This window comes from Orycteropus afer, unplaced genomic scaffold, assembly GCF_000298275.1.
Source record: "Orycteropus afer afer isolate SDZICR_OR568_19922 unplaced genomic scaffold, OryAfe1.0 scaffold00255, whole genome shotgun sequence".
NCBI classification, from domain to species: Eukaryota; Metazoa; Chordata; class Mammalia; order Tubulidentata; family Orycteropodidae; genus Orycteropus; species Orycteropus afer.
The window spans coordinates 3,234,604-3,250,990 of record NW_006921842.1 but is presented as its reverse complement, the minus strand read 5'-3'; the positions used below and the strand labels follow the sequence as shown (position 1 = coordinate 3,250,990).

General features: G+C 39.2%; 1 protein-coding gene across 1 annotated transcript in view; it reads right to left on the bottom strand.

Annotated features, from left to right (window-relative positions):
• The window catches only part of CARMIL1 (capping protein regulator and myosin 1 linker 1), a 295,366-nt gene that overhangs the window by 222,592 nt on the left and 56,387 nt on the right, over window positions 1-16,387 (bottom strand). The gene's annotated exons all lie outside the window — the stretch shown is intronic.

Genomic DNA, 16,387 nt, shown 5'->3' with positions numbered 1-16,387 from the left:
CAAGGTTGTAGTCACTTAGACACACACAGCTACCCACAGGGAGTGAATAGTTGGACCTGTGGGCTTGGGACCATAGTCGCAGGGCACATCAAGCTTAATTGCATAATGTACTACACAAAAACATTGTTCTACATTCTACTTTGGCGAGTAGCAACTGTGATCCTAATAGCTTGCAAGCGGCCATCTAGATGCAACAGTGGGTCTCTCATTGTCCGGAGCAAAGAAGAATGAAGAAAATTAAAGATTCATGGAAACAATCAGTCCAAATGAATGGTATACCATGCAATCTTCAGCTTATACAAATATGAAACCAGAAGAACTAGAAGGTGCCCCGCTACCACTGTCAACCACTCAGAAGGGGATTTCTGTGCGAGATCCTTGATAGAGTGGGACAACTATGTGGCACAAAACTCAAAATCATTAAAAAAAAAAAAAAAAGGGAGGGGGACCAGGTTTGCTGGTCTGACAGAGCCTGGTGGAACCACTGAGACTATGGCCCCTAGCTGCCCTTCAGGTCTGGAATTGAAACAACTCCTGTGGCTTCCAGCCAAATAAAAGACAAGCATATGAGGTGAATATTTACGTTAGGAAGATACACTCCTTGGAAAGAACAATCATGGGAGAATAGAAGGGCTGTGTATGCACAGGGAGACAGCTCAGTGGGCAGGAGTGCATGGGAGGGAAGGACATAGGGAAGAGGTAACTATAGGGAGGAAGTGGGAGGGGAGTTGCTGCATTGTAGTAAATTGTAGTCAATGCCATGAGACAAAGTGTATGTGAGCTGCTGTACGGAAAGTGAATTTGCTCTGTAAACTTTCACTCAAATCACAATTTTAAAAAAAAAGAACACATACCAAATAGCTTACTACTTATAAAGTACAAGAATAGGCAAAACTACTCATGACAGAGATAGCATATTAGTTATCATTTTCAAGAGGCGAGGAGTGCAGAGGTTGAGTGGTGAGGAGTGGGAGGAACCACAAAGGAAGTTGGCGAGGTAAATGCTCCGTATCTTGACCTTGGGAGTGGTTGTACAGAATGGCTCATTTCATAAAATTTCATCAAGATGTAAACTTGGAATTTGTAGACTTTTATAAACATACATTATACTTCAATGAAAAAGTTTATTTTAAAAATAGAAGAGGGGAGACTACAAGAATTCCAGAGTCACACTTTAAAGTTTTTTTAGGTATTATCACTGACCATTCATTTCACACATACATACATATGCATACACACACACACACACAAACATAAAATTAAAAACAAAAATCATTGCTCTCATGTTGATTCTGAATCATAGTGATGCTACAGGACAGAGTAGAACTGCCCCATGGCTCCCAAGGCTATAAATCTTAATGAGAATAGACTGCCACATCTTTCTTCCATGAGCAGCTGGTGGATTCGAACTGCCAAACTTTCAAATTTCAGTTAGCCACCGAACACTTTAATCCCTGCACCAACAGGGTTCCTGCATCATATATATGTTATTATTATATATAAGTTGTTATTAGGTGCTGTAATTCAGCTCTGACTCATAATGACCCTGTGTACAACAGAACAAAACACTGTCCAGTCCTGCACCAACCTCTCAATCCTTGCTATAACTGAGCCCATCACTGCTGCCACTAGGTCAATCCATCTTGAGGGCTTTGCCCTTTTTTGCTGACCCTCTACTTTACAAAGCATGATACCCTTCTCCAGGGAATGGCCCTTCTGACAACATGCCCAAAGTGGTGAGACCAAGTCTGGCCATTCTCACCTCTAAGGAGCGTTCGGGCTACGCTTTTTCAGGACACATTTGTTAGTTCTTCTGGCAGTCTATGGTACTTTCAGTATTCTTTACCAACACCACAACTCAAAAGCATCAATTCTTCTTTGGTCTTCCTTATTCATTGTCCAGCCTTCACATGCATTTCAGGCTATTAAAAATACTGTGGCTTGGGTTAGGGGCACCTAAGTCTTCAAAGAGACATCTTTGCTTTTTAACACTTTAAAAATTTGCCCAATGCTCTGTGTGTGTGTGTGTGTGTGTGTGTGTATGACAAAATAATGTTTGCATATCAATATCCTCAAAGCTATATTCCATATCTTCAAATCATTCAGAAAATATCTATCACATTAGTGTTTTATCTGGTAAAATGTTATGGCTAAACTAAAAATTTGACTTTAGTTATTTTGCTTTTTCTGTGAGAAGATGAAAGTTTCAAATTTTTTGTGGTTTTTGTGGGTATGTCAGACACACCTACAACACTACATAAAACTGAAAATGGCTATCACCAAACATAAGACCAGAGTGGAACAATTAGTATACAATACAGGTCACTCTCACACATGTGCTCATTTCAAAATTATAAACTATTTTCATCTAAAAAGGAAGGTAGACAAAACAATAAATAATCCAGTAATATGTTTCTCCAGAAATCTAAGAATCACACCAAAACTAATGAAAGGAATAAAAGTAAAGCTTCTAAAATATATATAAAAAAAGGTATATAAAAGCATATTTGATAATTTATTTAAAAGAAAAATACAAGAATAAAGGTAAAGAACCATAAAGGTACGGATACAAGTTAGTATCATTAAGATAGTTTTGTCAAATTCTAGGTTAAATTACAAGTACACAGTGGCTACTTAAGAATCCATTTGATTTCAGTGAAGGCAAACATGGGTATATGGGTGGATAGATGGGTGGACAGGCTGAAATATTAGGTATGTATATGAAGTGGAGAGTGCACCCAAGAACATGTATAGGGCTGGCAGATAGTGGTCCAATAACTTTATGTGTATGATCTGAATTCCCAGGTGTATAATGGGGCTGACAAAGGGCAAGGTTGTAGTCACTGCTTGGCCACAGCCAGCTACCCAGAGGGACCGAGTAGTTGAACCTGTGGACTCGGGACCATAGTCCCAGAGGACATCAAGCTCAATTGGCAAACACAAAACATTGTTCTACCTCCTACTGCGGCAAGTAGCGACTGAGATCTTAAAAGCTTACAAGCTGCCATCTAGATGCAATGATGGGTCTCTCCTCGTCCAGAGCCAAGAAGAATGAAGAAAACCAAAAATTCATGGAAGCAATTAGTCCTAGCGACTGGTACACCATCCGATCTGCAGCCTATACAACTATGAGATCAGAAGAAATAGATGGTGCTCGGCTACTACTGTCAACCACGTGGAAGAGGATCTTTGTAGGAGATCCTGGATAGACAGGGAGAACAATGTGAAACAAAACTCAAAAATCATTTGGGAAAAAAAAAAAAAGCGGGGAACAGGTTTGCTGGCCTAAGGGAGCCTGGTGGAACCAGTGAGACTATGGCCCCTAGCTGCCCTTCAGGCCTGGAATTGAACGCACACCTGTGGCTTCCAGCCAAACAACAAACAGGCATATCAGTTGAGCATTTACCTGAGATAGATACACTCCTTGGAGAGAATAAGCATGAGAGAAAGAAAGGCTGCTTCTGCACAAGGAGACAGCTCAGGGGGTAGGAGTGCATGGAGAGATGGACACAGGGAAGAGGTAACTATCCGGAGGAAGTGGGAGGGAATATGTTGCATTGTGCTAAATTGTGGTCAATGTCATGAGACAAAGTATATGTGAACTGCTGTATGGAAAGTGCATTTGCTCTGTAAATTTTCACCCAAATCACAATTAAAAAACAAAATAAAAGAGTCCATTTGATTAAAAACATGGTTTTATATCCTAGAAGAAGTTGGGATGAATTACTGCTCTTGATGAAGTTTTCAAAAAAATCTAAGAGATTATAGGTCTTGATGGTAATGCAGTGATAATTACAGGTCTTGACTGCTAATGTGGTGGCAGTTCTTTTGCTGTTAAAAAAAATCCAAAATAAGTCTGTTTCTTTCTTCTTTGACAAAATGGTTTGTTTTATAATCCTAGGTATCCACATGTCATAAATGTATTTCTTATTTAAAGCAACATCCTAACTAAGTGCTGATGGAATGAGAGGTATAACTGGGGGATCAGAATGGTTCATTTAAAAAGAAAATGAAAGATCTAAGTTGATCTATGAAATATTTTCTCTCTCCTTGGGATATAAACTACAAAAAGCATCTAACGGTGTCAGGGTAGAAACTCTTTAAGTGAAATAAAATAACTGCTTTTATTTAGAGGTAGCATATTTTTATTTCTAGAATATATAATGCTTGCTTATAGGAATGTCTTATATATACTTCATATATTCAATTTTCCACATATTCTTTACTTTGGGGAGTAGTACACATTGCGTATGAGAATACAACTCCAAAATAGGATGCACTTGGTTGTCAATTAGGCTGTATGACCTGGGGAAATTTACATCCATTAATTGGGAAGAATAATAGCACTAAAGTCATGTTGTTGAGTCACCTGCACAGTAGGAATAATTGTTGTTGGCTGCCATCCAGTTGATTCTGACTCATGTGGACTGCATGTACAACATAATAAATCACTACATGGTCCAACACCATCTTCATAATCATTGGTAAATTTGAGTCCATTGTTGTAGCCACTGTGTATTTTGTGTGCCTTTCAAGTTAGAGGGCTCATCTTCCAGCCCTGTACAAGACAATATTATGTTGTGATCCATAGGGTTTTCATTGTCTAGTTTTCAGAAGTCTATTGTCAGGCCTTTCTTCCTAGTCTTAGTCTGTCTGCTCCATAGAAACCTGTACACCAGGGGACACCCTGCTGGTATTTGAAATACTGATGTCTTGCTTCCAACATCACAGCAACATGCAAACCACCACAGTATCATAAACTGACAAATGGTGGTACAGGGTCAGCATTAACTGAGATAACGTATGAGAAGTCCTCAACACAATGCCTGACACACAGAAAATGCTCAAGAAATATAAGCTGTTATGGTTAAAAAAAAAATACCAGACCCATAAAAAATGTTCCTCAAGAAGGCATAAGCACACATACTTTATGAGAAGGACCCATTAGTTCAGTGGTTGTAGCACCTGCAAACTTAAGTATTTGATCACAGAGACTGACTCTCTGAGGTAACTTTGAGCTGGGAAGTTGCCACACTATGGAGGGTGGTCTCTTGGTGAAGGTTTATTCACAGATAGGAGAATTTTATGCTGAAGAACTCAAAAAAGGTGGATGTCAACAACAAAAACAGAGAAGAAAGATTATTTTAAAATATAGTCATTGAGGAGTCAGAAGAAACACGATCTATTTATGCTAGGGAAGAGAAGGTTGAGAGATCAGCTACTTGATCTGTAAAAAGGTAACAACAAGTTGTTTTGCAAAGAAACCTCTACTTTGGCAAAGTTCAGAAATGAGAAAGTTGGATGACCCAGTACCTCTGCCAACAGGAATAAATTAAGGGTGGGTGACAGCCAAAATTTTAGAGAGGGAAAGAAAAAAAAAAATTAACCTACCCTGTATTTTCCTAGGAGTCCTTGATTGAGTGGTGCAAATGGTTAACACACTCAGCTGCAAATTGAAAGTTGGAAGCCACCCAGAGTCGCCTTGAAAGAAAGGCCTGATGATTTACCACCGAAAAATCAGCCTGTGGAAATGCTATGGACACAACTCTACTCTGACACACATGGAGTTACCATGAGTCAGAATTGACTTCATGCCATGAGGGAGTCCGGTACTTTCTGAAGGTACTCACTTAGTGGTACCACAAAGGAAATTAATCACCAAGAAAAGATTTCCTCACAACAAAAAGACAGAGGAAATATTTCAGATTTTGGCCAAAACTCACTGTTCAATTCTCTCCCCAAAAATAAAGCAAAACATAGCCTTCAGAGCTGTGAATGAAAATAAAATTTACCACTAAAAGCTTTCATTTGGAGACTTTACTAGATGGGTTACTCTACTTGTGATTTTATTTCAGTAGGTGTCAAATATAGAAGGAAAAAATGGTCTAATTTTTATTGCTTCTTTCCAAATGAAACTATTATAGCTCTCTGCTTTGAAATATTTTTGCCTAATAAAAAAACAGTAACCATAAAATGTTTAGTATTATAGTCTGCCATCTGATCTTACTAACTTATAAACACAGTAAATTAAATTTGATGCTATTGACTTAACCCATTAATCACGCATGTACTTAAAAAATCTGTAACACATTGAAAATTTTAACATTGAAAATTTTAACACTCAGATATTCTGTAAATCAGTATGATTTACAAGACAGGCAATTAGTTTTAAGGTAGATCCTTGTTAATTTGAGGCATCAAAATTAATAATTTTACAACCTTCTACTTGCAGAGTTCTAGCAGCAGAATATGGGAAACAAAGGCCTCTTTTGCATCTGTTAGAAAGCATATATATTTGCCCATTATAGATGTCAAATCAACATAGATGAGTTAAAATCCTTAGATTTCTAACAATTCCCGTAACTTCCATGGAGAGCTCAAGAACACTAAGAGAAATAAGGGAATAAACAAATAAAATACAATGAAGTGTATCTATTTCTAAAAATGAGGCTGAGAGGAGAAACAATAAACAGAAATATAGAAGAAGTAACATTTAATCTTACCAAAGACATTGGGAAAAATGGAGTCAACACACCTGACATGTAAATTCCTTAAAATCTAAATCTATACAGCTTTTTTAATATTGTTTTACCATGTGTAACCATGAATATGTCAATTAAATGTGGCTGAAACCATGAATCTAAAGGAAAGCACTTCCTGTTTTATATCTACCACATAGAAACCTAACATCTTTAAATATATTTTTACAAAAATTTACACAGACTCTGGAATACACTGATGTTTTCCAAAGAGCACACATGAAATTGGTTCCGCCCACCTCCAAAGGAAATCTAGATGGTCAAATCAGGAAACCACAAACCACAGCATGAAGACTGATTGATGATTAACTGACTGATTGACTCTTCAGGAAATCCTAGAAAAGGGTCTGAACAATTGGTATTAGGTACCATCCAGCAATCTTCACCCAAGTCCTTTTTCCATAAAATGGAAATAACAACAGCTGTACTACTTAACTACACAAGGCTATTTTATAATCAAATGAGGGAATAAAAGCTAACACAGTATGAAATATTCTTTTTTTTTTTTTTCCAACTTCTTCCCACTTCCTCCCTGGGCTCACCGCTCCCCTTCATTCTTCCTTCCCACTCCCTCCTACCACCCTAGCTCTTTCTCTGGGCAAATGCTGTCTTCTTGATTGCATATGCTTGATGATGGTGATGAGTGCATACCCTCCTGACATTGCCGATCACCTTATAGGTCTGCCTATCATTTGCCTGCCAGTTGAGTCACAGGGGTTAAGTTCAGTTCCTAGCTTGAATGGGGTGTAAGAAAGACTATTCTTATCCTTGTATCTGTATCATCTCATTTAATCCTTAGACTACCTTTATGAAATAGGTACTATTTATATCTGTTTTAAAGATGAGGAAATTTAGGCACTTATCCAAGGAAAGTTAGAAAGTGATGGAGCCCAAAATGGAACCCATGTATTTTGACTCTAGAACTTGCTGGTGGACACCAAGAAATATGGAAACTTAAGAGTAACAAAAAATGTAAATGGCTATTTCAGAATCGATTCCTCCTATCTTATTTAGAAGATCAAATTGTCAGATGGTTGGGAAAAAATATTATAATATTTTTGGTATTTCCAAAAGGAAAACAGACTAAGATAGGACTTTAAGTCATCTTTTAAAACAAGGAATAGGGGCATAATTAAATGGGACGGGAAGAAGTAAGGACAGATCTTCCTGATGAGGCTGAGGTCAGCCCATAGGGAACTGGGAAGGATAACAAGGAAGAATGGAACCAGAGTTCATAACATTAATTGAAACAGAGTATGAAATGAGCAGAAAGAGAAAAGCTAAGGTCTAAAAATACTTAACGTTGATGCAAGAAGTAGAGTCAAATTCAAAGTTTGTCACTTGGTGATAACCAAGAAGACCGTGGATCAGACATCTGGTCAGCTCAAAGTACTGACCACAGAACTGAATTAATAAAGTCCAGCTAGAGAGGGATTTTCAAACCTTTTCTCATGACCCATGTAAAGAAATATATCTGGCATCATGATATAGGAACCACATACAGAAACAAATACATACATTTACATCAGAAAACTAAGACCAAAGTTTCCTACATAAAGTATTCTGATATATTCTATTCTATTCTATTTCTAAAAATTATTTTGTCATACTATAATAAATTGATTTCATGACCTGCTAATGGTCTTGACTCACAATCTGAAAAGACAGTAGGTTAAAAGATGGTCAAGCAAGCTGGTAAACAGGCCAGACCCTGGAGCCAGGATATGAATAGCTTGTATTCGTGTGTCTTCTGTACACTGTCTTATGTGGGTCTTTCAGCGAGGAAGCATGGCATCTAATATTTCAAACATTATTCCTACATACTGTATCTGTGCTTACTAAATATATTTAACCTCCTTCACAGTGCCAGCCCCTTAACAATCAGAAGGCTGTAGGTGTGTCTTCTGTGTACATGGATATGACAAGACAACTAAGCTATAAATAACAGGGGCTTACTCCATCAACATTAGTATCACAAGCAAGGAGCCAAACTTGCTCCTTGGAAGTTCCCATATAAGTCCCTGAGTATATAGTTCAGGTGCAGATGTACATTCCATTTGGTGTTTAACTTCCTTAGAATTGTAGGCTACTTAACTGCAAAGACCCAATTTGCTTGTGTTTCTTTGAGCTTCCTTCTCTGGTTGGGTTTATACTCTATACAGTTTCATTACAAACTCCTCGCATTTTTTTTTTATTGCTTTCAAATATTGTCACTGAGAGGCTCAGAAACAAATGTCATTCAATTTTTCCCTATTTTAATGTTTCAATAACTATTTTATACTCAATTAGATTTCTTGTTGAGTTTCCATCCATGAGCAAAAATGTTACCACTCATGTTCAGATATTTAGCCTGAAGACAAAGAACCCATAAGGAATTTGTGTCCAGGAGGCACAGAACCAAGAGTGAACAAAGGTGGGAAGTATTATGGTTGACAGTTGTCTAAGGGCACGGCCAAATACAACAGTAAGAATCTGAAAGAGACAGAGAAGAAGAAAGTCTTGATTTGAGAAAAAATTTAGAACTGTCAAAACTTGAGTGTTAGTTACATGAGCAGCAGCCACAATGGAGAGTAAGTATATAAATACAAGGCTATGAATTAAATGATTAAAACACCCAAGAATGGGCTGTAGGTAGATAAAAGGACAGCAGGTCTCACAGGTAGGAATGTGAAGGAAAAAAAAATTTGAAATATCATCTTTGAAAACATGTTCTGACTCCTTATACAAGAAAAGAAAAAAAAACTCTATAAACTTCACTACAGTTTTCAAGTGTAATTTTAAAAATAGAGAACAAATTAAGATTAAGTCACATCAAACCCAATTTAAGAAAATACTTACTGATTATGTACAAGGTCTTATACTAGATGCAGTGTGTCTTTGGAGGGAGAGGAAGAAGGAGAGCCAGGAATGGGTATGAGAAGAAGTAATCTGGAGGGGCACAGGTGAGAGATGTCTATATTTAATTATAATGCAGGCAGAATGAGGTAAGCGCTATTAGAGAAATTTAAGCATAAGGGTTACAGGAATGCAGAGGTGAGGACCCAGTAGAAGAAACAACACACAAGATGGCAAGTTGTCCAGTGTGGCCACAGCAGGAAGCACATGAGATACAAAAGAAGAAAGATTAGGAAGGGCCTCAGACTCATTCCTCCAAACTGCAACTTTCTGATATGGCTTCCTTGACTTAGCATAATGTTTTTGAGGTTTATCCATATTGTAACATGTATCAGTCTTACTTCTCTTTTGTTGCTTAATAGTATTCCATTTTATGTGTGTACCATATTATGTATATCTCTTCATCAGCGGATGGACATTTGAGCTCTCTCTACTTTTTGGCTATTATGAGTAATGCTGCTATAACATTCCAAGTCTTTCTGTGGACATATGCTTCATTTCTCTTGGGTGATACACTGGAGTAGAATTGCTGGGTCAAATGGCATATTTGAAGGCACCTGTGTGGTACAAGCTGTTTGGCTGCTAACTCAAAGATGGTTCAAACTGATCCAGTAGCTCTGCAGAAGAAAGGCTTGGTGAATTGCTTCTGTAAAGATTACAGCCAAGAAAACCTTATGGGCAAGCTCCATTCTGTAACACACAGGCTCACAGAGAGTCGAGGGCTGATTCTACTGCAGTTAACAACAAAACGGCAAATTTGTATTTAACATTTTAAGAAACTGTCTAACCATTTTCAACATGGCTGAATGATTTCACATTGCTACCAGAACTGTCCAAAGGTCCAGTGTCTCAAAATGCTTACCAACACTGAGTTTGATTATAGCCATTCTTTTGGGTGTGAAATGACATCTCATTGTGGTTTTAATTTCACATTCCCTGAATGACTAAGAAAAGGAGCTCTGGTGGTATAGTGGTTAAGGCATTTGGAAGCTAACCAAATGGCTGGTTGTCCGAACCCACCAGGCTCTCTATGGAAGAAAGATGATACAGTCTGCTCCCATAAAGATTTATAGCCTCAGAAACCCAAAAGGGATGGTTATGAGTCATAATTGACTGGATGGCAGTGAGTCTGGTTTTTTGGAACAACTAAGAGAAAGGTCCCTGGGTGGCACAAACAGTTTGTGTTGGACTATGAACCCAAATATTGGTGGTTCTAACCAACCCAGTAGCAACAGAGAAGAAAAATGTGGTGATGTCCTTCCATAAAGATTGTTGCTGTTATTGATGTTAGCTGTTGTCGAGCCAGTTCCAACTTACAGTGACTATCATGGATTGAACTGTGTCCTCAAAAATATGTATCAACTTGGCTGGGCCATGATTCTCGGTGGTTTGGCAGTTATGGAAGGATATAATCTTCCCCCATGATGTGATCTGATGTGGTCAGCTGCTCAGTTATAAGGGGAAAAGGGTAGGTTGCAACACTGCTACTCAGGTCACAATCCTGATCGAATATAAGGAGTTTCCTTGGAATATGGCTTGCATCACCTTTTATCTTAAACCAAAACCAAACCAAACTCACTGCTGTCAAGTCGTTTCCAACTCATAGCGACCCCTCTTTGGGTTTCCGAGGTGGTATCTCTACTGAAGTAGATTGGTCAGTCTTCCTTCTGAGGAGTGGCTGGTGGGTTTGAACTGCCAGCCTTCTGATTAGCAGTCAAATGCCTTAGGCACTATGCCACCAGAGCTTATAAGACATAAGAGGAGAGAAAAGCAAGCAGAGAGGAAGGCACCTCAGTACCACCAAGAAAGAAGTCAGGAGTTGAGTATGTCATTTGGACCCAGGGTCCCTGCACTGAGAACTTCCTAGACCCAGGGGACGAGTGCTGCTTAGATACATGCAGACCTCCAAGTATTGCTGGGCCCACAAATACTGACAGGGTTTTCCTCTGGAGCCAAGAGAGAGAAAAAGCCTTCACCTAGAGGCAGTACTATGAGTTTGGACTTCCGCCTCCTAAACTGTGAGAGATTGATTACATTTATGTTTCTTAAAGCCATCCACGTGTGGTATTTCTGTTATTTTTTTTTTTTAATAACTGAGACAGTGATCATATACATAACACAGCAAAATGTTGCTCAATCCTGCGTCATCCTTACAATCTTTGCTATGTTTGAGCCCATTGTTGCAGCCACCATGTTCATCCGTATCATTGGAGATTTTCCGCTTTTTTGTTGACCCTCTGCTTACCCAGCATGATATCCTTTTCCAGAGTCTGGTCTTTCCTGATAACATGTCCAAAGTATGTAAGACTTGTCGTGCTCACTTCTAAGGAGAAGTCTAGCTATACTTCTTTCGAGACAGATTTGTTTGTCCTTCTGGCAGTTCATGATATATTCAATATTCTTTACCAATATCATAATTAAAATGCATCAGTTCTTCAGTCTTCCTTACTGATTGTCCAACCTTCAAATGCATACGAGGTGACTGAAAATACCATGGCTTGGGTCCGGTGCACTTTTCAAGGAGACATCTTTGCTTTCAAACACTTTAAAGAGATCTTTTGCAGCAGATTTGCCCAGTACAATACGTCATTTGATATCTTGACCACTGCTTCTAATGGTATTGACTGTGGATCCAAGTAAAATGAAATCCTTGACAACTTCAATATTTTTGCCATTTATCATTATGCTGCTTATTGGTTCAGTGTGAAGATTCTTGTTTCTTTATGCTCAGGTGTGATCCATACTGATCTTTATCAGTAAGTGCTTCAAGTCCTCTTCACTTTTGGCAAGCAAGGTGGTATCATCTGTATATTTCAGGTTCTCAATGAGTCTTTATCCAATCCTGATGCTGTATTCTTATCTATAAAGATTACAGCCATGAAGCCTCTAAGGAGTAGTTCTACTCTATAACACACATGGGTTTGGCATGGATCTGACTTGAGGGAAGAGGACTTTAAAAAAAAAAAAAAAATGACTGAGAAGTACTCCCACTTCCTAGTTTGCCTGCCCTCTGTATTTCACTTTCTTAAGGACCTACCTGCAAAAATTTTCCCTCTCTACTGATATCATTCAGGTTGCTTTGGTTTAGCTTTTAAGGTGGATAAAATACAATTGTATTTATCTACTATTTCCTCAGTAGATAAATACAATTGCATTTTGTCCACCTTAAAAGTTAAACCAAAACAGCTTTCTGTGTATAAAAGGTGGTCTACAGTTTCCCCTCTGTTCATGTTCACCTCTCTATAGCACTGGACTAATAGAACATTTGTTTTTCCTAAAGCAATTATTATACTCCAGAAAAACTCCAATTCCAAGGATAAACAACTTGCCACTGAGTTAATTCTGACTCGTAGCAACCCCGTGTGTGTCAGAGTAGAAATGCTCCATAGGGTTTTCAATGGATACTTTTTCAGAAGTAGATCACTAAGCCTTTCTTCCAAGGCATTTCTGGGTAGACTTGAATCTCCAACCTTTCATTTAGCAGCTGAGATCATTAACCACCCAGGGATAGACAACCCTAAGTATCAGTTTTAGTTTTGCTTATGAAGATGTTTTTTATATGATCCACTTTTCTAATTCAGTCAAAACCATCCTTTAGTTTCATTTCTTTACATGGAGAAGCGACCCTTGAGATTTTTGCTTTAATAGCACATGGACATCTTTTTTTGACACAGAACAAGGTCCATATCAGAAACAAAAAGCAAAACTGTCAGTATCTTGAGTCCAGTTTAATAATTAATCTTCATCAAATATATAACATTGAAAGATGAAAAGCCCTTATTCAACAAAGCTGGAAAACATTTGCAACAGACAATGGAATCACTTATCTAGAGATAAAGCTATTTCTTAAGTCCAATCCATCAATGCTGTAACAATGAGAATTCAAATTCTCAAGTTTCACTTTTTCTAAACCTGCTGAATCTTCCTTCTAGCCATGCAAACATTTTTAATGTTTTAATGTCTTCTTCTGCCTAATCATGAACTGCAGTCCTTTCAACCTCTCTATATTATCACATTCAAATCTTGTTAAATATTAAAAGATACTTGTAGTAGGCAAGATTCTAAGATGGTCTCCAAGATTCTTATAACCCCTGGTGTACACACCCTATAAAATACCACTGAATGTGAGTGGGACCAGTGAACGTGGAATATAATAGGATATCACTCCTGTAGCAAGGTTACTAATCTGTTGACTCCAGGATAATGAATTTGGACACTATCTGGAGTGCATCTGACTAAGCAGGTGAGCCATTTTTTAAAAAGGTAAAGAGAGATGCACTATGTCTTGGTTCTCTAGTGCTGCTATAACAGAAATACCACAAGTGGATGACTTTAACAAATAGGAACTTATTCTCTTACCATTTAGGAGGCTAGACATCTATAATACTTAAGTTGTGTCTCAACTTGGTTGGGTCTGGTTTTGAGCAGCTGGGCAACTGGATATAGGTATTCCTCATGATAAGACTGGTAATTAACTCCACAGTGGAATCTACTGGAGAAAATGAGTAGCTGCCTTAAGGATGTGGTCTGCTTGCAGAATGTAAGAAGCCAGCTTTGAGAAAGGTCTCTGAGGTTTTTTTACCACACTCGGAACTTGCATTTAGCGTAGTCTTCATTCAGCAACCTGCCATGCTGGCCCTGCAGATTTTGGGACTGTCTCTGGACTTGAACTAGTGGCCTGCTATGTTGTTTGGTAATCTTGGGACTGTGCCATTTTATTTGTTGACCTTGGGTTTGTCAGCCTCAGCAGCCAGCAGCTGTCTAACTTAAGAAAAGCCTCCAGCTTCAGTGGGCCAGGAGCAAGAGGCAGAGCTGAAGACCAAAGTTGAGGGGCTTTCATCCAACCCCTAGAGCTGGCACTTGGAACTTAGACTTAGGAGCTCTGGTAGTGTAGTGCCTAAGGCACTTGACTGCTAACCAGAAGGCTGGCGGTTCAACCCCACCAGACACTCCTTGGAAGGTTGGGCAATCTACTTCCGTAGTGATACCGCCTCAGAAACCCAAGGAGGGGTCACTATGAGTTGAGTCCAACTCAACGGCACATAACAACAACAACACTGTAAGATAATAAATCCCAGTTTGTTCAAGCCACCCATTTGTGGTTGTGGTGTAGTAAATTACCTGCTATGGCATTTTTAGCCATAAGTCTTTGTAAACTCCATGCTGGAATTTGCTGTGGGCAACTGAGGAGCTCCTGATTGTAAAAGTTATCCACCTGGGGTATTTCTGTTGAGAGTGGCACAAAGCAATGTTCTGAGAAGTTTGCTGTCTCTCAGGTGCTTAGAATTCTGATGTTATGATTGGCTAGTTTGGCTACTCTGCCAGGCTCAAAAGGAGGCCTCCTAGAGGCAGAAGTCTCTCTGACTGCTGACTGAGAAGGACGTGCTGCTGAGAGAAACATGATCCTGAGAGACACACACCACTGGCAAAGAGGCGCAAGAGACACACGTTGCTGAGACACCAAGAGACATGCATTGCCGGGAGAGTGGATAAGAGAAACTGTTGGCTGAAGAGACAGTAGGCTGAGAGAGATTGAGTGTTTTTCCTGAACTTGAATTGTAGCCTGGTGCTTCCCTCATAAACCCCATAATCTGTGAGTTCTGTGTGGCCACTGCAGTGAATTATCGAACCCAGTAGAAAGGTGGTAAGTGCTGTGGGAGAACGGTTGGTGTCAGGGCTGGTGAAAGGGCTGGAGGGAGGCAGCATGTCTGGCCTTTCAAGAATAGGCCTTGGGCTATTGATGGTGATTCTGTCTTCCTCTTGTGGGGTTAGAGGAATTCAGAAGATGTGGCCTCCCTGTCCCTTTAGGAGTGGTATTTCTGTTACAGCAGCATTAGAGAACCAAAACATTGAAATTGAGAGTGCCAGTTCTAGGGGCTAGTCCCTCAAACTTGGGTTTTAGCTCTGTCTCTTGTTCCAGATCCACTGGAGCTAGAGATATCTCCTAATTCAGGCAGTTCCTAGCTGCTGAGGCTGATGAACCCAAGGTCAGCAGGTAAAATGGCACAAGTCCAAGATCAGCAGGCAACACAGTCGGCCACTGGTTCAAGCCAGGAACAGGAGTTGAAAACTAAGCCAAATGCAGGATCCAAATGTGTCGAAAGTCAGCAAGCTTTCTCAATATTTCTCCATATATACTGTAAGCAGACCACACCCCAAAAGCAGCTCCCTTTCCACTGATTAATGTCTCACAGCAGATTCTACCCTAGAGGTGATTATAAGCTCCTCACAGGGAATAACTATATCCAGCTGCCCAGCCACTCAAAACGATGGTCCAGCCAAGATAACACAACCTTCACTACCACACATTCCTGTTAGCCTCAAAGATGAAACAAACTGTCATACTGTGAGAGGAAGACAGCACTCGGCAAGAATATGAGTTCAGCCTCTAGAAGTTGGAATGATCCCTAGCCAATAACTAGCAAGAAAATGAGACCTCAGTCTTTTAGCCTCAAAGAAATAAATTCTGCCAACAACCAGTAAGCATGAGGAAGACCTCAAGCCACATATGAGTTTAAAGCCCTGGCTAACAACTTGATTTCAATCTGACAGGATCCTTGATTTCAACCTGATAAGATCCTGAGCAGAGAACCCAGCTAAATGAACCCAGACTACAGGCCCAAGGAACCTGTGAGATGATAATTTTGTGTTGTTTTAAGATGCTAAATTTGTGGCAATTTTTACAAAGAAACAGATGATTATTTTAAAGATTATATCCTTTTGTTTCACTTCAAAAATGTAAATGAAATAATAAAGTACAAATATTTTCATGGAAGGGAGAACAGAACTAGAAGCGAAAAAGACTGTTGTTGTTATGTGTTGTCAAGTCGGACCCGATTCATAGTGACCCCTCCTTGGGTCTCCAAGGCAGTATCACTACGAAAGTAGATTGCCCCATCTTCCTTCTGAGGAGTGGCTGGTGGGTTTGAACCACCAGCCTTCTGGTTAGTAGT